The sequence below is a fragment of the Danio rerio genome, chromosome 9 (genome assembly GCF_052040795.2).
Source record: "Danio rerio strain M-AB ecotype USA chromosome 9, GRCz13ab, whole genome shotgun sequence".
In the NCBI taxonomy this organism is placed as follows: Eukaryota; Metazoa; Chordata; class Actinopteri; order Cypriniformes; family Danionidae; genus Danio; species Danio rerio.
Window position 1 is genome coordinate 18,548,279 of NC_141029.1, and position 27,902 is coordinate 18,576,180.

The window sequence follows — 27,902 nt, forward strand, 5'->3', positions numbered from 1 at the left end:
ACAGATTTTATTACATGCTTTAGATTCAGGGTTAAGGTCATCCTCTTCTGGATTACAGTAAAAGAAAATCCACAGTCAATGTCATACTCATCAGCTGGAGCTTTATTTAAAAAAATGTCTGCAAAAAACTTGCCAAAACTTGCAGGTACCTTGCAGGTCTCTAGATTGCACCATCGTATTGTTGTTTATTTCTCAGTTATTTTGTTGCTTTTTGAGAATGATGATCCATAGACCTTTTAACCCCTCTTTGTTTAGGCCACATGTCGAATCTTAAAAGAAGAACACAACAACATAAAAATATATTAATATCCTTTGGACTGGGTAACCTTATGCTTAAGTTTGAGCCAAATAATACAAATACATACCAGTACATTTCAGAAGCAAACAAGCAGGAAAGTTCTTTAAAAGAACCAGGATGAGTTGAAAGGTATTTATAGTGGTTGGCCATCTCTGCCACAAGAATCCACTGCTTCTCCTGAAGAATCCTGACTAGCAGGATGATGTTGAACACCCTCCTCTTTGTTGCTGGGTCAGCAGAGTCTGAAATATATTTATAAAAAGAAAGTTGTATAACAAGGATTATACGTCAACTTTTAAAGAATCAACACTGACAGAAGTCTAGTGTACATACCATGCCATATGACGAAGACATCCATATCACTTCTGTTTTTTGTTGTCTTTGCTTCTGCTACTGAAAAAATGACAATAATAGTAACACTTACAATTTTTCATGACTACATGTAATATTAATAAGAATTTCCTCACCCTCTGCCCACTCCTCTACATCACAGACCAAAGTCTTCCAATTGGTTTCCAGTCACTGCCAGTTTCATGGATTCTGTTTTGCAACTTGCTTTGCAGAGCGGTCTACAGTGATAAGCAATCAAAAATCACAATACTATTCAAATAGGTTACTGAACAACTAAAACAAATTCTACTGGATATCGTTACCTTCTGATATCAATAGGTCAGCGGGATGGCCAAATTGTTGAATATCTGCTAATTCCAGCACATGACCATGAGAGTTACAGTAGCATGTCTGGTCACTGCAATCCTATAGAAGAAATATTGCACTGTTCAACCTCCTTCCCAAGAGTAAAACCACACATATCCTTGTATGCCTCACTCCATTTCACCTGGTTAACATATACAAAAAAACAAACAAACAAACAAACAAACAAATAAGTAAACCAATAAGTTTTGGCATTTACTTGTAGATCAGTTTAAGATAATCACATAGTTCATCTATCTCAGATATAAACTCATGTGCTTAGGCATGAAACACACTAAAATCATGGGCTTAAAGATGGTGCTGAAACTTTGGACAGCTTTTTGCAACTCTTTAGAGGTAGTGTCATTAGTTGATGTAGTCCACAAATCTTCCTGCCAATCCTTAATCCTTAGCTGTAAATACACCTTTAAAAATGCCAGTGTTTGAAAAAGAAATGAAACAGTACAGAACAAGTGCATAACAGTTTATATCTTCTAATCTAATTTTCTTACAGAAGGTAGGTGAACATCACAGAGCTGTTTTCTTGTTAATTTAGTTTCAACACATACAGTTTAAAGTACCTTGTGCATTCTTGAAATGGTTATGCTTATGGTTCATATCTACTTAAATTGGCAGTATATCTAGTGTGGAAGCAGGACAGATGAAGGACTCTTCCTTGCAAATACTATCCACCTTGTATTGCACCGACTCACTCTCAAGAATATCTCAGAAAAATGTCTGCTGAGATCTTAGCAGTCCATTAAAAATAATTATACCAACATCTTTTCCACCAATGGAAAGAATATAAAAATATTTTAGGATATATTAATACTTGCATGACCAAATCTGAGATAAAAAGGCCATCAGTATGCCTTAGTTTAAATAAAAACAAAATTTGACTCTAGTCCACTGTCACCTAGGTCTACAGATACAGGGACTATGGAAACAATGAAGTACACACTGACAGTCACTGGAGCAAGGCTCTCTCACAGTTGGGAAGATGGGAGTTCCTATGAGCTGTACCAGATAAAAACAACAAAACATTTACATTTATAACATTTCTAACTTATCCTAAGACTAGTAGACAAGCAGCATAAGCAGTTCTAATTTCCTAAACCCCAATGTGGACAGTTGATGGCCTATAAGGTGTCATAAAATCTGACAAAACAAAATACTTTCTGAAAAAGAAAAAAAATGGTTGGCCACTATCAACACCCAGAACAAATAGTTTTAAACAATTAGGCCACAATATTTTGTGAGCTTATGCTGTAATTTTTTAATGTTTGTCATAAACAATAGTAATAGTAAAACTAATGCGTCTCTTTCTGTTATTACCATAGTAGTGAAAGAATAAATGCATTTTATCTCATACAATCATATATGCCTAAACAATGTAGATATTTAATATACATGGAATGAAAAACTTCACTAACCCTTGACTGATTCCAGAGTGGTCTTGGCCTTCCTTACATGGTGGTGCTTCCTGCAGATCATCAAGTTGTCATCAAGACTTAAGCTTATAATTGAGATCTTGATGATAAATCTGAGTATAAAGGAATCACTCATGGTGATAGGCAGAAACAGGCTGAAAGACACAAGAATTAATCAAACAAATACAAATGTGTTAACAGAGATAGAGAGAGAGACAAGTGCAATTTAACATATAAACATGGGTAAAGTGATTTAAGTTTTTGCTTATTAGAAAACAAAATTGGATTTTCAAAGAAATCTAAAGAACCTGAAAAGAGCAAAGAAAAAATATTCATATCTGAACAGTGAACACCTTATAATTTACACCTGTATATATAGCTGTATATAGCTGTTTTTTGTTTAGTTTTGTGTTTTACAATGAATAAAATGTGCTCAGACGGGCAAAATTTCTGACTTTTTTCCTTTAAAGGCATGGAAAATAATTGTTTTTACAATAAACCTTTGGAAACACTTGATGTTCTTTAATATTGAAACAATTACGAATACATTTGTATTATTACAGTTGCATATTGCATATTATATATAGATTTTGCACGAATTCTATTGTGGAAAACAACAATCTGGTTACACTGTTTCTTATCTTAAAATGTATATATTGTTCTAATGCATGACCAACGTTATATGTGAGAAAAAAAAAAGTGTTTTAAAAAATTGCGTTGACATCTATTGGTATCAGTATGTGACGAGTTGGGAGTGAGAACATGTTGGCTTTTTTACATATATAACACTTTTAACAAATGCTTGTAATGCCATTCTTTTATCATTATAGAGAGAAAAAAACTTTTAATTTTATAAAAGTTCCATATTTTATGTTTCAACATTCTAAGATTCCAGACTGCTCTTTTTTACCATGTGATTTAACTTTTTTAAGACCAAAGTGTTACGTTCCAATTAAAGTTTGTACCTGAAGTACGTTTTGTTATTTTTAATTAGTGCTTATTAAGTCATTTTTATTTACATGTATGTGCATGTACATTATATGTTTATATGAACAAACTAACAGATAAACTTATAAAAATAAATAAAATTGAGAGTCAAGTCACTGACCCAAGAGTGCATTTGCCTATATATAAAATAACAATTCAAATCAAAGGTTGGGCCTAGAAACTTAAATAAGCCATTTGATCTTTCAATCAGAAGAACTTTGGAGACCTTTGCAGCAGGGCTTGCCAACTGAATGGCTTTCATTATGGAAAAGTTCTTCCTTGAAGCTTAAACCTATTAAAGTAGGCCTTATACAGCTCTTATTTTCCATTCACGGAAGCCAAGCATATACCTCATTGTCCTATTGCATGAAAAGTAAATGATTGTTTTCCTTCTTTCCATTTTTCAACTTAGATTCCACCTCTTTGTATTGCGACATTGAGCTTTGGGGCTAGAGTATCTGGCTGACCTTGCAGGACTGGACTCATGAGGTGTGAGGTGAACCGTGGGGAGCAGGTGGCTGAAGGAGAGCTAAGAATGAAGCGTGTGCTGGGTCTAATTAATCTGATATTCAAACATCCATCTATAATGCTGCTAATCAAAGACTGGACCTGCTCAGGAGGAGAAGGTCGTCTGCATTCAGCCGACACTTTGATGATGATGCTAGCTTGGGGACATCTCTTGCTCCTTTGTTTTGTGTTTTGTGCTATTTGTTTTGTGCAGAATTTTATACATTCATTTTGTTTATTTTTGTTTTGGTATGTGCTGTGATTGTTTGTCATGAAATATAAATGTAAATATTTTATTTATTTACCAAAAAAACATATTTATTAGGAATGTAGGTTGAATAATATTTGGTTTTAATTGTCTGAATGTTCTTTAAAAAAATCCAAATAGTTTTTCTTTTTTTTTCTTTGAGACCGAATAACAAATGTGTGTTTGTGATTTAATTTGTCATTCCACCAAATATTGATTCCTTAACTTATTTGATGCTATTGTGCCGATTTTTGTAGTTATATTTGAACTCAACCTGTCAACATGTCTATTTTATTACTATGTTACTATGTACAGTTACATAGTAAAACGTGAGCTTTTTTTTTTTTTTTTTTGGACTTGTTGTGGAGAAGCTCATCGATGGATTTGCTCTTCAGTGTTTGGACACTCAGCAGTGAAAATAAACTACACTGAACTGAACTAAGCTGAAATGAACTTCAACTCTGAAAACTGCACTGACAGTTTCAGTTTACTAGAACGTCTTTCTTTGGCACAATTTATTTTGTAAAAGTGCTATAGAAATAATTAATTGAATTATCATCACCACACTTATTGATGCAGCAAAAATACTTCCTACATTTTTGTCAAAGTCCTTATCATACTAATTTTTGTTTACAAAAATTTATGTTTATTTACAAGTTGTTATAGTTATATACAATGCATTGATATTAGAACTTTAGAAATATGAAAATCATCCATCATAAAAAAAAACTATTGGGAATTATTAAAATTAGAAAGAAAACAATCTGGCCATTTAAATATTAAAAGCCTTCTTTTATTGGTTATTTTCACAGTTTACAGTTAAAAAAATTCAAAGGGGGGCTAATAATTCTGACTTTAACTGTAAAGATATAGTTGTATATAGAATATGAACCAATTTAAAAATCAGAGAAAGGAATAAATACATATTTAAATATTGCAAAGTGTGTTATATAAATTATAATGTTGACAAATTGTGCTAAGTTTACTGTTTATGTGTTTATTATTACATACTAGCTATCAATATTAAAAGACATAATAGAAGCATTTTTTGAAAATTATTGACGATTTAAATCTCTCCACAGTCTCTGTTGATAATTTTATAATGTCCCCTTCTCAATAAAAAAATATTATTTTAATGAATGTTTTTTCTTATATTTTAGGGAACTTTCCCAAGGCAAACTTATTGACACACAATAAAAAAAAATAACAGTAGGAGACTAATTCATCACCATGCATACTAAGAAGGTGTCCTGTCTGGAAACTGATAAATACTTTGTTAAACACCTGCCTATAAACTCCATACTGTACACTGTGACTGTTAAAGAAAAAAACAAACAAAGTACTGAAGGTCAAGCAGACCTCAGCAGGTGGCTGAGGTGGCAAAAGAAAAACACACTTGCTGATGCCCAACGCAGGCAAAAATCCATTCATTTACATTTTAGTTTTGATTCATACGGTTGCGTGTGCTTTAAATGTGATTATCACATATGACATCATGTATGCGCAAATGATCAATGTACAGTGGCTCATCTACTGAAGGGTTCTTGAATGAATTCTGAGCTGCAGATTTTAATCTACAGCTTTTGGCAGGGATCCCTGCGTGATTGGATGGGTCTTGCTCCCCGAATGACTCCACTGGAATGAAATATGGATTGGAAATGGTAATCCCATATTATGTATGAGCAAGGGAAGGGTTCGCTCTGAAATAATGCTGGTAATTTATTGTGCTTTCCTTTTGTTACACGAGTGCACTCTATTTCCACTTCACTAGCAGGAGGTTTTGTGCATGTGTCAAAGAGTGTGGGACTTGAATAACTGTTTCGACCTTTTTTCGGTGTAATATCCAACACAGTTCAGCACATAAAAAAAATATATATATACAATTTACAATATATACAATACAATATATACAACTGGCTGAACGTAAAGGAGGACAAAGCAAAATTGTTTCTACTTTATAATTAATGTTCTCAACTCACAGAGATACAACTTTACAAAGAGTACAATTGTTTTTATTCTGTACGTTATTGTTATTGTTATTTTCCATATTTGCAATACCTGTATTTTGACTTTTTTTGCAGTCCACTTAGAATCCAACTTGGAAATCATTTTTTTCTTCATCGGCATTGATTGTTTTGAAATTCAAATGGCATTGACGTGCCTGTGTTTTAATTTCTGTAATAAATATGGTTGTCAAGCCAGGATCTTGATGGTTTATTGATGGTATGTTGTTTACATGAAGAAATCTGTGTTACAAGTTTAACAAAAATTCTGCTAAACAATTATATTTTGAATTTAAATATAGTTGTTGTTTTGCGTTTACATAAAATTTTAAATTTGAATAGCCAAAATAGCCAAGTGATTAATTACTTGTGATAAATTTTCAAAAAAAGTGTGATTAATTAGTTAATTTTTTTAATCGATTGACAGCACTTATTAAAAGCAAAACAAGTAATGTATTTTCTTTAAGAAATGTTGTAAAATGTGTGCACATGCACATATGTCTGTATTAAATATATATTTTTTACAATTTACAAAACAAAATCTAACATGAATCCACTCTTAAATACATAGCATTTTTGTATTACATTATAATATACATCAATTTTTTTAGAGTATGGAATTTTCAGCAAGAAGGTGGCCAGCCGGGAGTCCTAAATGACATTGCCTACAGCACTCTTGCAATTACCCATTTGTATGCGTCCATGTGTGAGTGTACATCACTTGCAACAAGCTACACCCACATGCTTTTCCCCTCTGAACAGCAAGGGCACGGCTCACATTTGCTTATTGAGTTATAGGGCATTGGAGGAGAGCATAATGGAATTTTCATTGACTTGATTTATTCCAGGTATGATCTGTCATGAAGAACAGGGTCACGAGACAAAGTCACTAACAAGCTACAGATAAAGCTCTGATGAAGAGATGCTGACAATGAAGAAAATATAAAAATAAAAATAATAAAAGGTAAATCTAAAACTACATTAGTAGCAGAAGTAGTATTTTGTTCATTGTCTTTAAATGAAAATGTAATACATTTAATATAGTTGAAGGCAAAAGTATTAGCCCTCCTCTGTACTTTAATTTTTTTCATATATTTCAATGATGTTTAACAAAGCAAAAAGAAATTTTCTGTATTTCTGATTATATTTTTATTTGATTTATTTTTGTTTTGCTGTATTTTGTTGGTGTGGGTGTCCTCCTGGTGCTCAGAGTTCCCTCACAGTCCAAAGAAATGCGCTATAGGGGAATTGAAAAAAACTAAAATTGGCCATAGTTTATGAATGTTTTCCATTACTGGGTTGAGACTGGAAGAGCATCCGCTGTGTAAAACTTATGCTGGATAAGTTGGCGGTTCATTCACTGCCTGGCTGAGATATGATATAAAGTGGATATCGGACCAAAGAAGAAGCTGTCATAAATAAAAAAATTTTCACGCCACGTCTTTAAAATATGGAAATGAATTTTACCCCAGTATTTTTAATAGAATTTCTGCGCTAGTCTGCAACTAACGAAGTCAACTGCGTTCTTTAATCCCTTATTACATTTTAACAACCAAATGAATGCTTAAGTCTATTTAGCTGAATGTATTTTAATAACATCACAACATTGATGCTGTAAAAGGAACCGTATGAAATTGAAAACACAGTCACAAAACTTTCACCAGAAGTTCATTATTGGCTGAAAAAAACTAAATCTAATGGTTAAATATCCTGCCAAATGTGCTGTCACACAAAATAAGATCAATCCTTAAGTTTTACATCAATATCAAGTTCTATACATATTTTGTTATTTGCAGTCTTGGATTGCATACACTGTTTTGCGAACAAATAATATCAATAATAACAAAAAATAATAACAAATTTTTCCATAAAGCTCCCTCTGAACCTAACCAAGTAGTTGCTTTTAACCTAGTTCTTTAAGACATATTGTGTTTTTCATTTATGTTTTTCATTATCACTTCAGCTATTTTAATGCAAACAACATACATTTTCAGGTTACATTGTGTGAATAATAGAATTAGTTTTGCAAGCATCTACTGATATTGAAAAATGTGCCAGTTTTTCTGACCCTTCAGAATAAAATATACAATAAAATCTAAGTGGTTTCTTTTTTTTTTCAAATGATCAGTTTTGTTGTTGTTGTTGTTGTTTTATTAACGGAATGTGCCATTATGTAAATGACCTGTAATTTAAATCATTAAAATATCTTTAATCAGTACAGATATGGACTAATGCTGGAAACAAATTCTATATTGAAATGTATATATATATATATATATATATATATATATATATATATATATATATATATATATATATATATATATATATATATATATATATATATATATATGTATATCTGTCCTTACACATGTTCCATACTTACTATAGTAGCATTTTGATGGTGCCTTTAACACATTTCATTGATTTTAAAGTTATGTTGCAACTACATGTAAACTAATTCTTATTAGCATATTAGTATTCTGTAAGGTTGCGGTTAGGGTTAGGGTTAGTGTAAATTGACATGTACTTGCAAAGTTTTTTTATAGTCAGTTGAATGTCTTAATAGAGCAGTGTGAGAAGATATTAAGCAGTCTACTTAAACTTTAATGAGAATTAGTTGGTGTGTAGTTGTAATGTAATTTATTGACAACAAAATGTGCAATAGGGACCATCAATATAAAGTGATACTCCCTGAACATACTGAAAAAAGAATTTTGCTTAGTGGATGATATTACTTAAAATAAGCAGCCCACATATTTTGAACAATATAAAACAGGCATTTCCTCTTCTGTAACACTGATCTATCCATTTGCAAAACCCCCTAAATTGAATCTCTGGGATGTTGAAGTCCATTCACCATCTCGGGCAGACCACATAGAAGTCCAGTCCATCACAGGTTACCACTGATTCAAACGCAAATAAATCAATTGCCAAAGGCGAGAATGTGTGTCTGCGCCAAAGATGTTAAGTAATCGGAGATTCACACAGATCACGTATCTCCACTGCATTGTTCAACACTCTGATCATCCTGCACCTGCTCGCCAAACTCGACTTTTATGAAACACGTACTTCTGTCTTTGAATTTAATTGAAATGCAGTGACATCTGGATGCAATATGAGGAGCGGGACATGCTATTCAATACAACCAACCCTGCCTAATTTATGACATACAAAGACGCTCAAACGCTGCATTCAAAAGTCACGGGTCCCTTTTGTGGGTCATCCATCAATGAAGAGATTGGAAATGTCAAGCCAAAAACATGACACTTTTTGCATGCTTCCTGTCAAACACACTTTTTATTGTCTCCATGCGTTTTTATTGTTCTTTCTAGAGCACAGCTTCGAATCCAGCTGATTTCTCTGCGTTTTGTTGACTGTCAGGCTGATAAATAAAATGAATCAGCCTCAGATGTCCAATATGTTGCCCAAAGCCAGAGAGTGATCGGGCTTTCAGTCTCTAGAAAGACTTTAGAAAGAATCGAATCGAGGGGCAAACCGTCTGTCAGTAAATGAGTTACTCTGAAGCATGATAAATCTGCTAAGGTGCGTTCGTAAACAGTAGTGATGAGATTTTAAACTGCAAAAGAGTGCTTGTCCAGGCTGCCTGACTAGACTGTCTTACTTTATGTGCGAGGGCATTATTTGGATAGACTGGTGATGTATGGAGCCTCAGTGTCATTTTCATGTAGTGGCATATGATAAAGTGGCCAGACTGTGTCTCATTACATTCTCAGCTGTTGACTGAAGGTCTAAAGTACACAATTCATAATTTTTGAGCGGCACACCGGCACTTCATCCTCAGTGGCCCATTTACGTTCAAACTCTCATGTTAGGTTTTACTGAATATTAAACTGAAAATGTCCTTATAATTGTACTGTTCGTATAACGCTCTCATAAAGTCATCTTTATGTCTATAATGCAGTAAGGGCCAGGGAACATGTTGAAAGGCCGCGCCTCCGGTGATGCAGGTGCGCTCATCCTCTTGGCTTGGCATTACCTCTCATTGGGGGCAAGGTAGGTTCAATCATTGTGGCGTTTTCCATATATTTCCCCATAGTGGAAGTTTCCACATAGTATTAAAGTTCCCCTCCCGAAGGGGAACACTCTGGTTACTAAAGTAACCCTCATTCCCTGAGGGGGGAACGGAAAAGCTATGTTACTTCGCCACAATGATTGCCCTTAGCTGTTGGACGTTAAAGTCTCTTCAGCTGTAAAAGGATGCTCTGCTTGGCACGCGCTGCACTTTTATTCCAAATTGATTGTAAGTAGCGACAGCTCTGCATGCTGACGTGGCCAACTTATTGGCATTTCATTGTCCCGTTTATATACTCTTACAGATGATTGGATTCTGATGAAATTCCCATAGTGGAAGTTTCCACATAGCATTTATGTTCCCCCCTTCAGGGAACGAGGATTACTTTAATATTCAGAATGTTATCTAGATTATTTAAACTGAACTCAGATTAGTTAGATCAAATGATCTTCAACTTACTGTTATGGAACCAATTTAAGCATGGATGTCTAGTTCTGCTCATTGAAGTCAGGTTTTTGACTTTATTCCCCATTTTTCTAAATGAATTTGATGAAACAACCCCAAGGTGCAGTTTCAATCTAAGCAACATGCAATGCTTTTTAATGCCAACACCTAACCCTACCCCTTACTGTGTCATCACTTGCTCCATTGAGTGCATTGTGTCTGACATTACATCTCTAAGATATGCAATCTCAGCTTGAATCATCAAGGCTGCATCTAGATACCATTAAAACATACCAGCATATCAGCTAAGCAGGATATTAGTTGTAGAATGCTAGTGTAGTTCAAAATTAATAAAAACTGATTTTATTCAATTTTAATAAAAATGTCACTGTTAAAGGATAATTCATTACAAAACAACTAAGTAGAGAACAAACATTGGGAGAAGCTAGGCTCAGCCAGGGCAAGGAATTCTTCTCTGGCCAAATGTAAAGAGGCAAAGTTGCAGTCTAAGATGTCAGAGGGCTTGAGAAGGAAGAGCATCAATTGTGGAGGAGGTGCAGGTACTGTAGGTCACTAGCTTGGTGTTCAGACTAGCCGACAGGATCAATGTATGTCTTTGCAGTATTCAGTCTTGTACTCTTGACTCGTTGATGACAGTGAAAACAATCTACTCTGAATATGGTCCGGATCCAAGGTTAAGTTAACCTCAGAATAAAGATTATTGCAGTTTCTTTTGGGAAGTGTTCTGAGGACTATGCCTCTCAACATACTATAGGTCTGAAGCCTACGTTTGCCATTAAAATCTTCAAAGTAATTGATTGGTTCAAGCTGACTTTTTTTGTCTTTAGAAGAAAGAAAAGTTCCCCATGGCCGGACCGACTAGAGGGGTGTAAAAACCTTTCTTCCTTTTTTTTCTTGTCTTTTGTAGAAGGAGGAGTATGAGCATCATTGTAAGAAAGACTGCAGTAACACAATCAAACCTCCATCCTTCCATCAAACGTAGCTCTATATACATTTCTGAAGATTACGAATTATGTAGCCAGAGCTACGAATAGCTGCACTTCATCTTTAAAACAAATGCTACAGGTCAGTATGACATCGTTCCTTTAAGCGCTTACCAGCTGACTGCTCTGTGGACAGCTTTGCTGTTATCAGTTTGTCCGATAGCTTGACATGTACGTTGGCGGATTTGAGACACAGATAAGAGTTAATAGCAATGATGGGGCTTGAGTCTGGTAAGGAACAGTTCCAGAAAGCAGGTAGAACAAAGACAAAAGCTAAAAATAAATAAACAAGTAAATAACAGGGTGAGAATGTGGTAAAATCTGAAAACCTGGTAAAAATTTTAGTATTTTTAGTGCTTTGTATGATTACAGTTGAACCACTGAAGGCACAAGGGATGTTGACAATTCCCTTTCTGGACTTTAAACATCTCAGGACCATAGCTGCAGGATAAGAGAGCTCTCAGATGTCTAAAATGTATTTATTTGTGTTGTAAAAAATAAATGAGGGTCTAAGGGGATTAAGTAATTAATTGACAAAATTTAAAGGGGACCTAGGTTACTCCTTTTTTCAGATTTAATATAAGTCTTTTGTGTCTCCAGAATGTGTCTGTAAAGTTTCAGCTCAAAACACCGATCAGATTTTTTATTATAGCTTTTATATTTTTTTTATTTTATACCTTTTTGCATCAGGTAGCAGTTTTGTCGTACTGCGCCTTTATAAGGCTAGTCCTTCCCACCCACCATTTCATTGTCTTTCTGTGTGTTTTAATCGCCTCCCTCGGCTGATTCAAACAACAGACAGACTTAAAGGAAGAAGATCTCACATAGCGATTGTAAGAAATGCTACAGTAAGAATTTTACCAATGAGTATTTGATGCATTTGTCGTGGAGTTACAACAATGAGTCACACACAATGTTGTTACAAAGTTCACGCACACACAAAGATACACACACACACACACACACACACACACACAGACAGCACACGCGTTTAGCTTTGCATTCTTTTTGCACGCAAATGTGACAGGATACAGGTTAATATCCACTGCAGTATGAATATTACGAAATATGCTATCCATCTCAGATGCAGAAAAGAAATATGCTATCCATCTCAGATGCAGAAAAGCTAGTCCATGCTTTTATGACTTCGAGACTGGATTACTGTAATGCTCTATTTGCTGGCTGCCCAGCATCCTCTATTAACAAACTTCAAATAGTACAAAATGCTGCAGCCAGAGTTCTGACCAGGTCTAGAAAATATGATCATATAACCCCAATTTTATCCTCCTTACACTGGCTGCCTGTTAAATTTCGTATTGAATTTAAAATATTACTTCTCACCTATAAAGCTCTAAATAATCTAGCTCCTGTTTATCTAACCAACCTTCTGTCTCGCTACGAACCAACTCGCTCCTTAAGATCTCAAAATTCAGGGCTTCTGGTAGTACCTAGAATAGCAAAATCAAGTAAAGGAGGTCGAGCCTTCTCTTTCATGGCTCCTACACTCTGGAATAGCCTTCCTGATAACGTCCGAGGCTCAGACACACTCTCCCAGTTCAAAACTAGATTAAAGACCTATCTGTTTAGTAAAGCATACACTCAGTGCATCACCTAGCGGGTTCCACACTGGCTTCTACATCTTGCTTATATACACTATGAACAGCAGCTACGCTAATTATTCTCTTTATTCTCTATTTTCACCTGGGGATACTCATCCCGAGGTCCTCAGATTAGGCGGAGTCACTGATTGGATCCAAGACCAGCGACGTGATGATCCCAAGGATTCCATATCCGGGACCAGGCCATATCCTGAGCTGCTGCTGCGCTGATGGTCATGGGGAGTGGAGAACATGAGTCTGATTCCAGCGACGCTCCAGGGACAGACGAGTCTTCATTGAGGCCATCTTCCAGCATAAACCACGGCGAATGAATTTCTGCACAAGACTTTTGGCCAGCGGAGAAATTAAAATGGTCGTGCCCAACTGAGTCTGGTTCTCTCAAGGTTTTTTTTCTTCACTCCCATCAGGTGAAGTTTTTTTTCCCTCTCCGCTGTCGCCACTGCCTCGCATGGTTCAGGATTGGTAGAGCTACGCATCGATGAATTTGCTCTTCAGTGTTTGAACTCTCAGTAATGATTAAATCACACTGAACAGAGCTAAACTGAACTGAACTTAAACACTAAAACCTGAACCACACTGTTCCAGTTACTATGACCATTTATGTGAAGCTGCTTTGACACAATCTACATTGTAAAAGCGCTATACAAATAAAGCTGAATTGAATTGAATTGAATATCTGTTATGTTAGTGTACAAAATAAACCTGATTTAACGTCCACAAACCGGTATTGAAGCGTCTTCTTTTTTAATTGTCCTGACACGCTGCTGTGTGGATAAAGTAAAGCAGAAGTAAATCGCTGTAATTCATTACACAAATGTTTTCAAACATTTTAAACCTGTAAAACTCACTCTTGATCACATTTGATGATGACTAATGATCCTAGCAAACAGACCTTTTATTGCTGGTTGTTTTGCGCACGTCCTGTCATGTTGATATGATTATACATGTGACTACCGGGACATGTTAATACTCAGTTGTCAATCAATTCGGTGGGCGGGGGAAAAGCACTCCTACGACAAGTTGCGGTCGGTCTGAAAACCGTTCCAATTGGTCCACTGTTTTTATGTTGTTAAACTGAAAAAAAAGGACTGGGTGTGTTTATATCACCCCAAAATGACAGCCTATACACTATACCTACACACATGTCTGTCCAAACACCTTGAAAAAGTAGATTTTTCACCATAGGTACCATAGGATTTTGTGAAACTGTAAAATTACAATTTTCTTTAGTCCTCTTCTGCCTAAATCTGCTGTTCTCCCTAATTTATCTTGCAATAATATTGTGATCCTTTAAATGAATAGCTGGGTTTCCATCACCCTGTGTTAATGCACATTTTGAGGTATCTTATGAGAACCGAGTGGTGGAAATGCTAAATTTTGAATGGGAGATGGAACTACATTTAACGAATAAACAAACATTATAACCACATGACCAATTAGCTCTATTATGTTTGCTTCTTTACTGTTGGTTTCTACAGGTTACCAATACTACAGTCAGCCTCTCATGTTAGGAGAGAAAGCATGTTGTTATGTTTCATCAGAAATTTTAACACATGCTAGTAGCAGCATGTAATGTAATGTGTAATTGAGAACCCAGTTCTCAATTTTAAGAGTTTTCATGACTGAAATACTGTTCTGTGAATGTTATTTCAAAATCTGATCTATTTCATTACTCATGAGTTATAATGGTTACTTTTTGGTATAGCACAACACACAAAGAAATTGGTAGTTTCTGTCAGAACTGTAATTTCTGCTAAAAAAAAAAAAAAAAAAACTCAAGATAATACTGTCTTTCTTTGAAAAACATCAGGCCACATTTTATTTAAGAAGAAAGACATTATGAGGTTTTTACCCATTTAGTTTTACTAGAACAGAGAGTTTTCCACTCCCAGCACAGATGTGGTTTTCTGCTCACACCAGGAGCCCTATATTCCGTGCTACAGCAAAGTGGTTACGGTATTATAATTGCATTCATTTTCTATTTATATTTAGCTAAATGATGGAGTTTGGTGGTACATTTTTAAGGGAAAGTGATATTTGATCCTATTATATATCACTGTCAGGTTGTTGGAAAAATGCTTGGAAAAATGCAAACTTGTTTTTGAGCTTTCAACAGTCAGGATATATTCCATAATTCAAGTGGCACATTCTCCATATATGAGACTCAAATGTGTTATCAATAATACGTGTGTTGCTGTTGAGTACATGAGTTTATTCGGCATCTGTTACCGCGTTTGCACCGTTTGGCTTAGTCACTCATACTAAGGAAGTGACCGTGCTGAGTTATACTTTTTTACCCCGCTGGAAGAAAACGACTGGTGCAAAACGGCTCTGCGTGAGATCTCCGTAGTTCCTCTCCTGTTAATAGACGAGTCGTTGTGAGACATGCATCATTCATATGACATAATGAGGTCAGAATCAAGTCCAGAACATCCACAGGAACACAAACATTTAGCTGGAAAGCCAGGGTATTTCTAAAATGGTGGGATTTCTTTCAGCTTCTTTCTTATGATGACAGCCTTGGCTTTGAAAAATGGTTTGCTTATGTGTTGGTGACGTTTTCTTCACTGTTTCCGTGATTCCACTGGGCACCCAGCATGATTCCAATCACAGTCTACATGAAAGCACTCCAGTCAGCCCTGTGGGCCCGCAATAGACACAAGAATGACTCAGTCATGATTCAGGACCACAGTTTAAATAGTGCATTCTCTAAACTCACAATTCAATTCAGCTCAGAAAAGCTTGCTTGATGCAAACGAAGTTGGTACATGTTTTTCATAATACATGAGGTAAAGCAGACTACACTTAAAAAAATAATAATAAAAAAATCGTATGTTGTTTCAGTCTAAATCTGGGTCACAAATGAACAAACTTAATTAACTTTAAATTTTATGATTTAGAATAGATTTTTTTTTATGTTCCACTGGTTAGGGATGTTCAGATCTGATTACATAATTGAAAATCGGATCCGATCACACGGTTTTAGACTCGATAGGAATCGTTCATTACCTCTCGATCAAGACTCGAATATATATGCATATATATTTTTTATTATTATATTTTAACAGATCTATAGTTATGCGGTGGCACAGTTAGACCAATGTTGACCCTGACAACCTAAAAAGGGTATTACAAACCATGTCACGTAAATATATTAAAAAAAAACTAAAGCGAATGGTTTTAATATAGCTCCCTTCAGAATCTTTGATGTATCATGGTTTAATTATATATTTACAGTTGAAGTCAGAATTATTAGCCCCCTTGAATTTATTAGCCCCCTTGTTTATTTTTTCCTTAATTTCTGTTTTACCGAGAGAATATTTTTTCAACACATTTCTAAACATAATAGTTTTAATAACTCATTTCGAATAACTGATTTATTTTATCTTTGCCATGATGACAGTAAATATTATTTTATTAGATATTTCAAGACATATTTTATACAGCTTAAAGTGACATTTAAAGGCTTAACTAGGTTAATTAGATTAACTAGACAGGTTAGGGTAATTAGGCAAGTTATTGTATAACAACGGTCTGTTCTGTATATATATATATATATATATATATATATATATATATATATATAGCTTAAAGGCGCTAATAATTTTGACCATAAAATGGTTTTTAAAAAAATAAAAACTATTTTATTCTGGCTGAAATAAAACAAATAAAATATTTTTCCAGAAGAAAAATTATTATCGGACATATGTGAAAATTTCCTTGCTTTGTTGAACATCATTTGGGGAAAAAAAGAAAAATACTCAAAGAGAAGCTAATAATTCTGACTTCAACTGTATATATGATTATTATTATTTGTAGTAGTAGCAGTAGTACAGTAGTATTACTGTTACCATTAAAACTACTATTAGTACCGCTATTATTTGCAAAGGCCACATTGAAGTTATGCATGCATGAATGAAGTGCATTGCATGCGTGCATGTGTGTGTGTGTGTGTGTGTGTGTGTGTGTGTGTGTGTGTGTGTGTGTGTGTGTGTGTGTGTGTGTTTCATTGTTTCTCTCTTATCTCATACATAGCATTTAACCATTAAAAATCAATTCTAGTTTGTGTGATAGCCCAGTGGTTCAGGCATCCTGAGTTTGAGTGCACCTTTCCAAATCCTGCAATTTTCTAATCCTGTTATAGTGTTAAGTTTAACTGGTTGAATTGAAAAATAATAATTGTTTGGCATATATTGTCTAATATAATTGTTGGTAACATTTTATTTTGATGGTTTGTTTAAGTATTAGTAGACTGTCTGCTTGATATCTGTTGATACTGCTCCTTCAACAGACATTTAACTGACTACCAGTAACTTTGCAAGTTCGTCAACTTACACTAACCCTAACCTCAACACTAACCCAACTTAACAGTCTACTTATAATTTAATGAAAATTATACAGTAAGTGTTAGTTAAAATGTTATTTAAATTCAACAAACAAACCATCAAAATAAAGTGTAATTTTTTACACAACACAACTTGAAAAACACAAAACGTGTGAAAATTATTTAGTACACTGAAAAACAATACAATTTTAACCAACTTTAAAATTTGGTATTTGTTGTTTTTCTCGAAGTATAATTTAATTTTGGTTCAAACAATAAAATGTAATTTAATCTAAATCAAAAATATTTATTGCGGTCAACAACAAAAAATACATTCACAAAATGGTCGAGACGAACTGCTGTAGTACAAACCGACCATCAGAATGGGGAAGAAAGGTGATTTAAGTGACTTTGAACGTGGCATGGTTGTTGGTGCACGATGAACTGATCTGAGTATTTCAGAAACTGCTGATCTACTGGGATTTTCACGCACAGCCACCTTAAGGGTTTACAGAGGTTGGTCCGAAAAAAAGAAAATATCCAGTAAGCGGTAGTGGGTACAATGTTGGCACGAATGCCTTGTTGATGCCAGAGGTCAAAGGAGAATGGCCAGACTGGTTCGAGCTGATAGAATGACAAAAATAACTCAAATAACCACTCATACCGAGGTATGCAGAAGACTCCAATTAGTACCAATTGAGCATCATGTCAACCCCACAGAGTTCTCTACCTAAGTATTGTTGCTGACAATGTTCATCCCTTTATGACCACAGTGTACCCATCTTCTGATGGTTACTTCAAGTAGGATAACGCGCCATGTCATAAAACATTTATTGCTATAAATTTCACTCAAGGTGGTAACAACAAAACTCATATCAGTAACATGTGGACAGATTACATGAAAACTGCTGGTTTGAAGTTGTTGTAAAAAAAAAAATAAAGAGTGAAAAAGAGAAGAGAGAACCCAGTCCAGGAGACTCGGAACAAGCAGAATTCCTTTATTGAGACGTGTTGGTTAATCTGCAGTCATACAGCGTCTTTTAAGATGTCTAATGTGTCTGCAAGAGCCTACTAGAGGTCCGCAGTCTGCAAGTTCTTTCACGAGTCTCTCACACAAGTCTGAAAATAGTCTGATTTAAGACAAAGATTTCATGTCTATATTGTGTTCTTAGGAGGAGGGGATATGGCTAAACAGAGCATGCAAATTAAGAGTTGGAGTCAGCCTGGCATAGGTGTTAAAAAACAGCCCAGCTACTGACCACACAAGTTAATCAACATAGGGTTTCTGTAGCATAAAAGCAACACCCGAAGACAAAGACAGAGTCGTTTAAAGCATTTGCATCACTGGCTTAGCCTTTAGTCAGAGAGATAAAGGTTAAATGTCCCTCCTGGCTAGGATGTTAATGAAATTATATAATTAAAAACCAAAGAATATAACTTTTCAGTTATATGTAGATTATTGTTCATTTGGAATTAGTTGATAGAAATTTATATTTCCACAGTTCCCCCTTTGAGAGTTATTTAAAAACTCTCACAAAAAATATAAATTTGTAAGCCTTCCTAAAACCATTCAATGGCTTCTGTTTGATAACAGAAGCCCCATCTTCTAGTCATGTAACTTGAAAAGTTACAGGCACATTTAAACTTATTCTGTGTCATTTCAATATCTACATAGATGTAAGTGTAGATTTCTAAACTGTTCACACGTTTATGACAATCAGTTGTAACGTCATAAATCCTACATGATGACACAAAAAAAAAATCATGTAGTTAAACTGCAAATCTTCTGAAAGTCCATGGCTTGTGAATAGTGTTCAGTCTTTTGTGAGGTGTGTTTCTTGTGGTTCTTCTCCAGCACAGAGTTGATCTGATGACTTCCTGTCATTCCTGGATCTCCGTAGTGATGCTCTGGTTTAGAGTGTTTCTTAGAAGATGCAGTGTTTGTGTTGACCTGCACACAAGAAAACAAGGAAACAGCAGACCAGCAGTATTCATGCATAGACTTGTATGATCATAGTTCGTGTGTCTAGTTATTCAGGTGATCGTATAGTGGTTGTGTTAAGTTGGTGATCGTATAGTGTTGTGTATTTTCTGTCTCCTAATCTTAAAGTTATGACACCTATAAAACAGTGAGGTGAGGATGGGGGGAGAAAAACAAAAAAGAAAAGGGAGTCTTCACCACAGGGTGCGGCCCCTGAAGCCTGTTGCTTTCAGTTCTGCCCTGGGCTCCTCACTGGTTTGTGTGTCCTGTTCTGTCCCTGAGTGTGGTGGGCAAACTTTAAAATGTGAGACACAAACTATCATTCAATAAATATCAGTCCTATCAGACATCATAACATTGAATGGGTAGTGATTGAAAATATGTGTTAAACACATTCAAGGCTGTAAGTGGACTTAAGCAGAGTTCCCCAATAAAAAGGAAGAAGTTTCCTTTGTGTCTTTTTACAAAGAGTCTTTCATCTTAATTGTAAATGAACTGGGACATTAAGCACTCACAGCCAAAAATGGTTAGCATCTTTGTGGACAGCTCAATGGATTTAGTGATGAGGGGAGGGGTATGTTGAGGGCATTTAGCAAACTGTTCAGAAGTTGATTTACCCTGTTCATCTCTTTAAAGTTCTTTTTATTCTTTCTACACTCTCTCATCCAATGTCCTTTTTTACCACAGTAATGACAACAGATATTTTTCCTAAGACATTTATGATTTGATGTCTTTTCTGTGTTGACCTTAGTGGCGGCTGCTTCAAATCTGACTCTGTCTTTGATGTAAGAGTCTCTTTCCCACAAAGCTAAACTGTTCATATTATTTCTGAGAGTGGTGGAAGACCAGGTGATGTTAAGAAATGGCAAAGCTTGTCTGTATTCAGTTGCAAGGCCATCTGACCAGATGCGGACTAGGGGTCCCTTATCATCTAGCACACTGTCCGAATTATCAGCTAATCCACTGTAAGTTATGGCGGATTGACAAAATCTCTCAGTGAATTCATTCACAGATTCATCTTTCCTTTGCACACAACAAGTCACTTTTGACCAGTCGATCTTTGGGCCAACAATGTTCTTTAGAGCTTTCAAAACACCCTCTCTCAAATCATCCTTACTGGCATGTTGTAATTTAGAGGTCACAGTATGCTCAAAACTGTTCAATTCAGATTCAGTGAGAATTTGAGACATTAGCTGGGTGACTTCTGTTAATGTCATGTCATAGAGACGCATTTTGCTGATTAGTGCTCTGCTAAACTCTGAAAAATTTGTGCGTGCTGATGGTAAGCTTTGAGATAATCTGTCTATTTCTCTAGGTCCTAGTGTTCTGGAAACTGTTTGAATTTGAACAACAGGAGTGTTGTTGTGTGAACTCTCAGTTCTCTTAGATCTTCTGGCACCACAAACCTCCACTGAACCTATAGGTAAATCATTTGCTGACTGGATGCGATTGTCTGTTTCAGAGACAGTTTGTAAGTCAGGATGTTTGTTATCAGGCTGACTAATCTCCTCAATGTCAGTTTTTGATTTCTTGAGGTTCAGTTGTTTTGTTAATGAGGTTATCTTAGCATGAAGCTCTTGGATCTGTTTTTCTAATTCTGATTTAGCTTGAGCTTGTTGTTTAGCTCGAGATAAACTGAATTCTCTGTAGCAGCAGATAATGCCTTTTACATTGTTTTTGCGAATGCATGCATCAAGCACTTTCTTGCATTCATCTAATGTCCAAACATCATCTGGGTCAATGCTAAATTTCTTTGTCAAATTTAGTCTGACTGACTCTGTTATTGAGTCCATGTGCTGTCGTAGCAGCGATTTGAAATCCTGATCTGACAATAAAGGAGTTTTTAAACTACCTTTTTCAGTTGTAGTGATCAGTCTTGTATTCTGTCTAAACATTTTGTGAGCTTATTATCACAAAGTAAAAATACTAAAACTTTTCAGATGAAAGTGTAGTAATTTCTTCTCTGGCGAAACAGAGGGTAACAATATTAGCACATGTTGCTAAAACTTCCTGCCTGAACAAGAGATAACATCAATTAGCTTGTATAGCTAAACTTAAACTTCTCTGGTTGAACAGAGGTTAAACAAAATAAAAGAAAAGAAAATAGCACGTAAGGCTTTACTTCTCTGTCTGAACAGAGGATAAACTGTTACTTCTCTATTGAAATAGAGAATAACTTTTTGTTAAACAAACCCTGCAGCTGTTTGTTAACTTTTCTCTGATGGAGCAGAGAATAACCATGTGTATAGACTGGTCTGTATGGTTCTTTGATAGAGTGAAACTCACCAAATCGAGGTTGAGCTGAAAAGATTCAGTCTGGAGTGATCTGATCTTTGTATTCAGGTAGCTTCAATGTTCATCAGGGTTGCAGTCAGCAAATAGTTGAGAATTTGTGACGTCCGCTGAGTGACTTCAAATTGCCGTTGAGCTGAAGATTCCGTCTGAAGAAGTTTCCTTGATCTTGAAGGTTCAAGTTGAATTTCAGGTAGATTTCAGTCTTTTGTGGCAAATTGTTGAGAATTTGAGAATTTCTGTCTCTATCCGGCTCACGGCACCAAGTTGTTGTAAAAAAAAAAATAAAGAGTGAAAAAGAGAAGAGAGAACCCAGTCCAGGAGACTCGGAACAAGCAGAATTCCTTTATTGAGACGTGTTGGTTAATCTGCAGTCATACAGCGTCTTTTAAGATGTCTAATGTGTCTGCAAGAGCCTACTAGAGGTCCGCAGTCTGCAAGTTCTTTCACGAGTCTCTCACACAAGTCTGAAAATAGTCTGATTTAAGACAAAGATTTCATGTCTATATTGTGTTCTTAGGAGGAGGGGATATGGCTAAACAGAGCATGCAAATTAAGAGTTGGAGTCAGCCTGGCATAGGTGTTAAAAAACAGCCCAGCTACTGACCACACAAGTTAATCAACATAGGGTTTCTGTAGCATAAAAGCAACACCCGAAGACAAAGACAGAGTCGTTTAAAGCATTTGCATCACTGGCTTAGCCTTTAGTCAGAGAGATAAAGGTTAAATGTCCCTCCTGGCTAGGATGTTAATGAAATTATATAATTAAAAACCAAAGAATATAACTTTTCAGTTATATGTAGATTATTGTTCATTTGGAATTAGTTGATAGAAATTTATATTTCCACAAAGTAAACTATTACTTTGAGAAAACGAATGTTTTTAAGATTTGAACAATTGTGCATTAAAAACCTTATTTGTTCCCTTAATCCAATATAAGAATGTAATTTGAATGTAAGACACAATGTTGATGTTTTTGTGCATGTGATGTAAATACTGGTTATGGAATCAACTGGAATCAACATGGTAGTAGTTTATCTCTGAAAACGCTTAAAATTTCATCACAAAACCTCATTAAATACATATTTACTGGTCATTGCTTGTCAACAAAACACATGGACTTGTCTTTTTTAAAAGTTCACAAGGTCAACATAGTCTAGCTGAAGAAACAGCCATAGCTGAAACAAATGCATCACTAATTGTGTCGGCTGTAGCACATATCAGTGCAGATTCACATTTTAAGCTGACAATGACATCACTAATGCTGATGAAATGCATGAAACGGTAATGAAATGTGCAGCCATTTCCTCGCACAATGAGGTTTTGGGAAGTCTAAGTTATCTGGGAAGATGATTGCTTATCACCTCCTGCCAAAGAAAATGTAGATGATATTATAATTTGAAGCCGGATGAAATGGAATTTCAGGTGAGCATTGTCAGAGGGTTTTAATGCAATTCAGTTACTGGATTGAAAAATGAAACAGAAAAGCATTAAATGTGTTGTATACAGTCTTCGCGATGAAAGATTTAAGACTAAAAACCTTTCTCTGTGTGCTTTGCAAAATAATGTAACAATATACTTGAAACTTCGAATTCAGTACGATTTTAGCTTCAATGTATGTGCTTCTTGCATAAACCTAACAACCAACGCAAAAAAAATTATTCAATCTTTAAACATTTTCTCATCCTTATACACTTTTTAAAAAAAAAAATCTGGGTTCCACACAATTGATTTGTGTTGTCACAGCATGAAGGAATTAAGTTACCTTAATAGTATTCACAAATTTAAATGTATTAAACATAAAACAATTAAGTTGTCCCAAAAAAATAAACTTAGGAATTGTGTTGTTTCAGCTCATTTTAAATTAGTATGAACAAATGCACAGTGTTTAGCGCTGTTGTTTTACACCAGAAATGTTGCTTGGGTTGATTTTTCTGTTTGGAGTAGGTTTCCTCCAGGTGCTCAGTTTTCAGGTCCATAGACATGCGATATATGTGAATTGAGTTAAATTGTCCGTAGTGTGTGTTTGTATGCCCTGGTCCTCCAGGTTGGGGGTTAGAGTTGGGCTAACGAACCACCTCTTAAAAATAAGATGTACAAAACACTAACTTGGTGCAGCTAAATATCAACTTCAATAAAAATGGCCCTGGAAGTAAGTAAATAAATACGAACAAACAGCAAACATCATTTTTGAGTGTATTAATGAGGAGGAGTTTGAACATTTCAGGAGGAGCGGCTTCATGCAGCTTCAGTCTGAGACGAGGCGGGTTTAAAGACCTCTCTGGATCTTAAAGATTTTATGGATGCTTTTATTCCCTTGTAACTCCTCATTCCTCTGCCGCAGTAAATAAACACCATGATATTTTACACTATAAAAACTTGCACTATTAGGACCAGGGGCTTCAATAAAATTTACTTGTACAAATATTTATTTATTTATTTATTTATTTAGAAGCCAGGCATTTTCATTCAAAGAGACTTACAAATGTGAAGTGAATAAAATGTGAATAAATAAAGAGGAAAAACAATGCTGTCAAGTCAAGTGATGTTTAAAATTATGATTTTTAAAAGATCTTAAAAATGTTTTTAAAAAGTTAGCTTGAATAAAATAAAATAAAAAAAGACACTTTGTTTTGTTTTGGGATTTTTTATGTTCTCTTTGTGATAACAGTGGTGCAGAAATTACACATTTTAACATTCAGTTGCTTATTGAAGATTGGTTAAAAAAGGCAGTTTTTGTGTGTTTGTTGCTTTTTACTTTATTTTTATTTATTTATTTTATTATTATTATTATTATTATTATTATTATTATTATTATTATTATTTGGTTTAAGAAAAACTTAAGGTGCTTTGCTTTCCTTTTTTTGTTTAACAATTAGTTATACACTGTAAAAAAAATGCTGGGTTCCACATAATTCCTTTATGTTGTTGATTAGATTGACTGGATTGAACATAAAACAATTAAGTTGTCCCCAAAATAAACTCAAGAATTATATTGATCCAATGCGACTCATTGCTTTATCTCTTGCTAGACGATTCATCACTCTCCTTAAGCATGAACCAAAAAAAGGTTTCTGTCTGTTGTTCTGACTGCTGCAAAAAAAGTAATCCTGAAAATATGGCTGGATTCATCTGCTCTGGCTGATCTATCCTGAAGGCTCTATACTGGACATTAGTTTGGGATACACCACAGCCAAAATAAATGGTGCTATTTTGGTTAAATGTGAAAGAGACAGTATCAGATATGTTTAAATTCTGATTATGTACCTATTATTACAGTATTACTGTTTTTATTTTGATTTACTTTTTCAAAAATTTTATTTTAATTTACTCAAATCAAAAATGTTTAATAAAATATATTTTTTAATTGATTATGTTGATTTAGCTGATTTTACATAAGTTTGAACAAGCAGCAATAATATTCTTTTGAGCGTATGTTATAATAATGTTGTAGGTCAAGTGTTGATTTAAAATATGTTTTCAGAAAGATTTCAAAAATACCAAAAACTCAACTTATGTAAGAAAAAAGCCTTTTTATTTATTTATTTGTTTAAATATTATTTTTTATTATTTTGCAGTTTTTTTTTTCATGACACCATTGGTACAGAAATTACATACATTTAATTATTTATTGCTAATTGATTTCATTTATTATTGTAAATAAATAAAATAAAAAAAAGCCTTGTTATTTTGTTAGTGTTTTGTTTTTTGTTTAGTTTTTTGCTGGATTAACAGACGTGTTGTATTAAGAAAACTCATGTTTTCTTATGATAAATTCTTTTAAAAAACTCAAGAAAAATTTTGGGATTTTGTTTGTTTAAAAATTAGTTATAAGATGAATATTGTCAATGTGTAATTTATTATTATTATTAGATGTATAATGTAATTTATAATGTTATCGCATATGCGTATGGAAAATGTGTACTTAACTGCGAACTGAATGTTTTTTTTTTTCTTTTTAAAGAAAAGAAACTTAGGTTATTGTAAGTCACTTAAAAGAAAACAGTTTAAACCCAGTTAAATAATCTGAACTTTAGCTCAGTTCTGATTATTTATGTATGGCTATAAAAGCCAGTAAAACCCTTATTAACATCCTTTCCACTTGGTAAAATCTGCTGGAATGCATGGCTTAAAGCTTTATTATCACAGAACATATTAAACAGTTTTCCAAAAATTGCTTTTTTTCTGCCCATGAATTACTTTATTTGACAGCAGCTTACTTGTCATGTGGGAACATTTCCGTCATCTCAATCAAACAGTAGTGTTCATCAAGTAGCCTACGACATATGGTTTCTCTTGATTTTTATTCCTAAGGGCTGTTTACTTCAAAACCCTGAAATAAAATCAACCCCAAAATAAGCAGCACAAGTACATTTTCAAAGCCTTGGTAGCATTTCAGACAGCTAATAAGCATGGGAAGTGTTTAAAACACTAAGGCAGACTGAATGTGACCACACTCCACAAAGAGAGCGCAGTCATCTCTATTGTGACCTAAATGAAGACTAAAACGTTCCCTTGTGCATTTAGCCATTAAGAATCGAGGAAAGCCTGAAGTTTGTGCGTGTGAGTGTCGTGAATAGAAGCAGCCATGCTCCGTCAGACCAAACAGCGCAATCTCCAAATTAGCTTTACGTGACTGAGGCTCATATCAGGGAGAATAATTCATAGGGCCATAAATAAGTGATCGCGTCGACTTAGAATGATTCAAGTTTGATACACAACATTGTAAAATATTTGGACACAAGCTGGTGGCAGATGGGATGTTTGGGTGGATGCTGTTGGCAAACAGATGTCAGTGAGGGTGGTCAGCGTAAAGGATTTCTGTCTGGTTTTTCAAGACCTGACGTTCCTGGCAGGATTAAAGCATACAGAAGACCTGCTGCCAGAGAATCAGAGCAGACCAAACATGGCCTTCACATTACACACCAAATCAATTCCACAGCTCTACACATATTTCTCAGCCTTTTATTTTTGTGTCACTTCTTCTTTTTTCCTTTTTTCCCTCTAGACTTTGTCCCACTTTTACTTTAGGTAGACTCCTTTTCTCTCTATTAGTGTCAGTGTTGTAATTTTTGGTGCAACATGTTTTTTTTTATATATTTTTTTTTCAGATGGATCGTATTTATGTGTATTTTATTAATTTGTTACAGTTTTTTTTTATTAGCAAAACAATTTGTAAGCACAATTTTAAGTATGAAACTAAAGGCTAAACCCATCATTTTAAGCACTTCAGGCCCTCTGAATATAGTTATGATGTGGATGATAATCTATCGAGTTTATAGAATTTAACCAAACAGTGACCATATGTGTACACCAGGGGTGCTCAACTATGTTCCTGGAGATTTACCTTCCTGAAGAATTTAGCTCCAACCCTAATCAAACACAATTAAACTAACTTGGTAAGCTGGAAGGTAGATCTCCAGGAACAGGATTGGGCACCCATGCTGTATACTGTTAATGATTACTGTAAATTTTACGATATTTACCTGTAATTTTAATTGGATTTTACTGTATGACAGTAATGCATGTTACTGTATTTTAAAGTTGCACTGTGGGAAATTTTATCTTAGTGCCATTAAAACAGTATTTTTATTTTTCTGTGATTTAAAATACTAACATAAACTCATTCTGAAAATGTAGCCCTATATACATTTTGCAAATCACAAATTATGTAGCCAGAAGTACCTATGGCTTTATTTCCTTTTTTAAAATGAACGCTATGGGGTGGTTTTTCATGTTTACCATCTTACCAGCTTACCTCCATATGCATGGCTTTACTACTTTTACCAGTTTATCAGCTCGTCTTGTACATTGGTGGACTTGAGATGCAGAGAGGTGTTGACCACGACGATGGTGTTCGAGTCTGGTAAAGAACGGCTCCTGAAAGTAGGTAGTGCTGTCGCTTCACAGCTATAAGGTCGCTGGTTCGAACCTCGGCTCAGTTGGTGTTTCTCTGTGGAGTTTGCATGTTCTCCCTGCGTTCACGTGGGTTTCGTCCGGGTGGTTTCCCCCACAGTCCAGGTGACAGGTACAGGTG

At 34.9% G+C, this 27,902-nt stretch overlaps 1 long non-coding RNA gene across 4 annotated transcripts; it reads right to left on the bottom strand.

Annotated features, from left to right (window-relative positions):
* On the bottom strand, positions 1-27,745 carry LOC137496423 (uncharacterized). 4 transcript variants are annotated; one of them, XR_015499303.1, is made up of 7 exons: positions 27,624-27,745; positions 2,425-2,576; positions 952-1,136; positions 766-867; positions 632-688; positions 366-540; positions 1-269 (listed from the first exon to the last, which is right to left on the bottom strand). It is a non-coding gene; the product is annotated as an uncharacterized LOC137496423 (long non-coding RNA). The 4 variants fall into 4 exon arrangements; XR_015499301.1 differs by having other exon boundaries at positions 632-691; XR_015499302.1 differs by lacking the exon at positions 27,624-27,745 and having other exon boundaries at positions 2,425-2,578.
* Between the last annotated feature and the right edge of the window lie 157 nt (positions 27,746-27,902).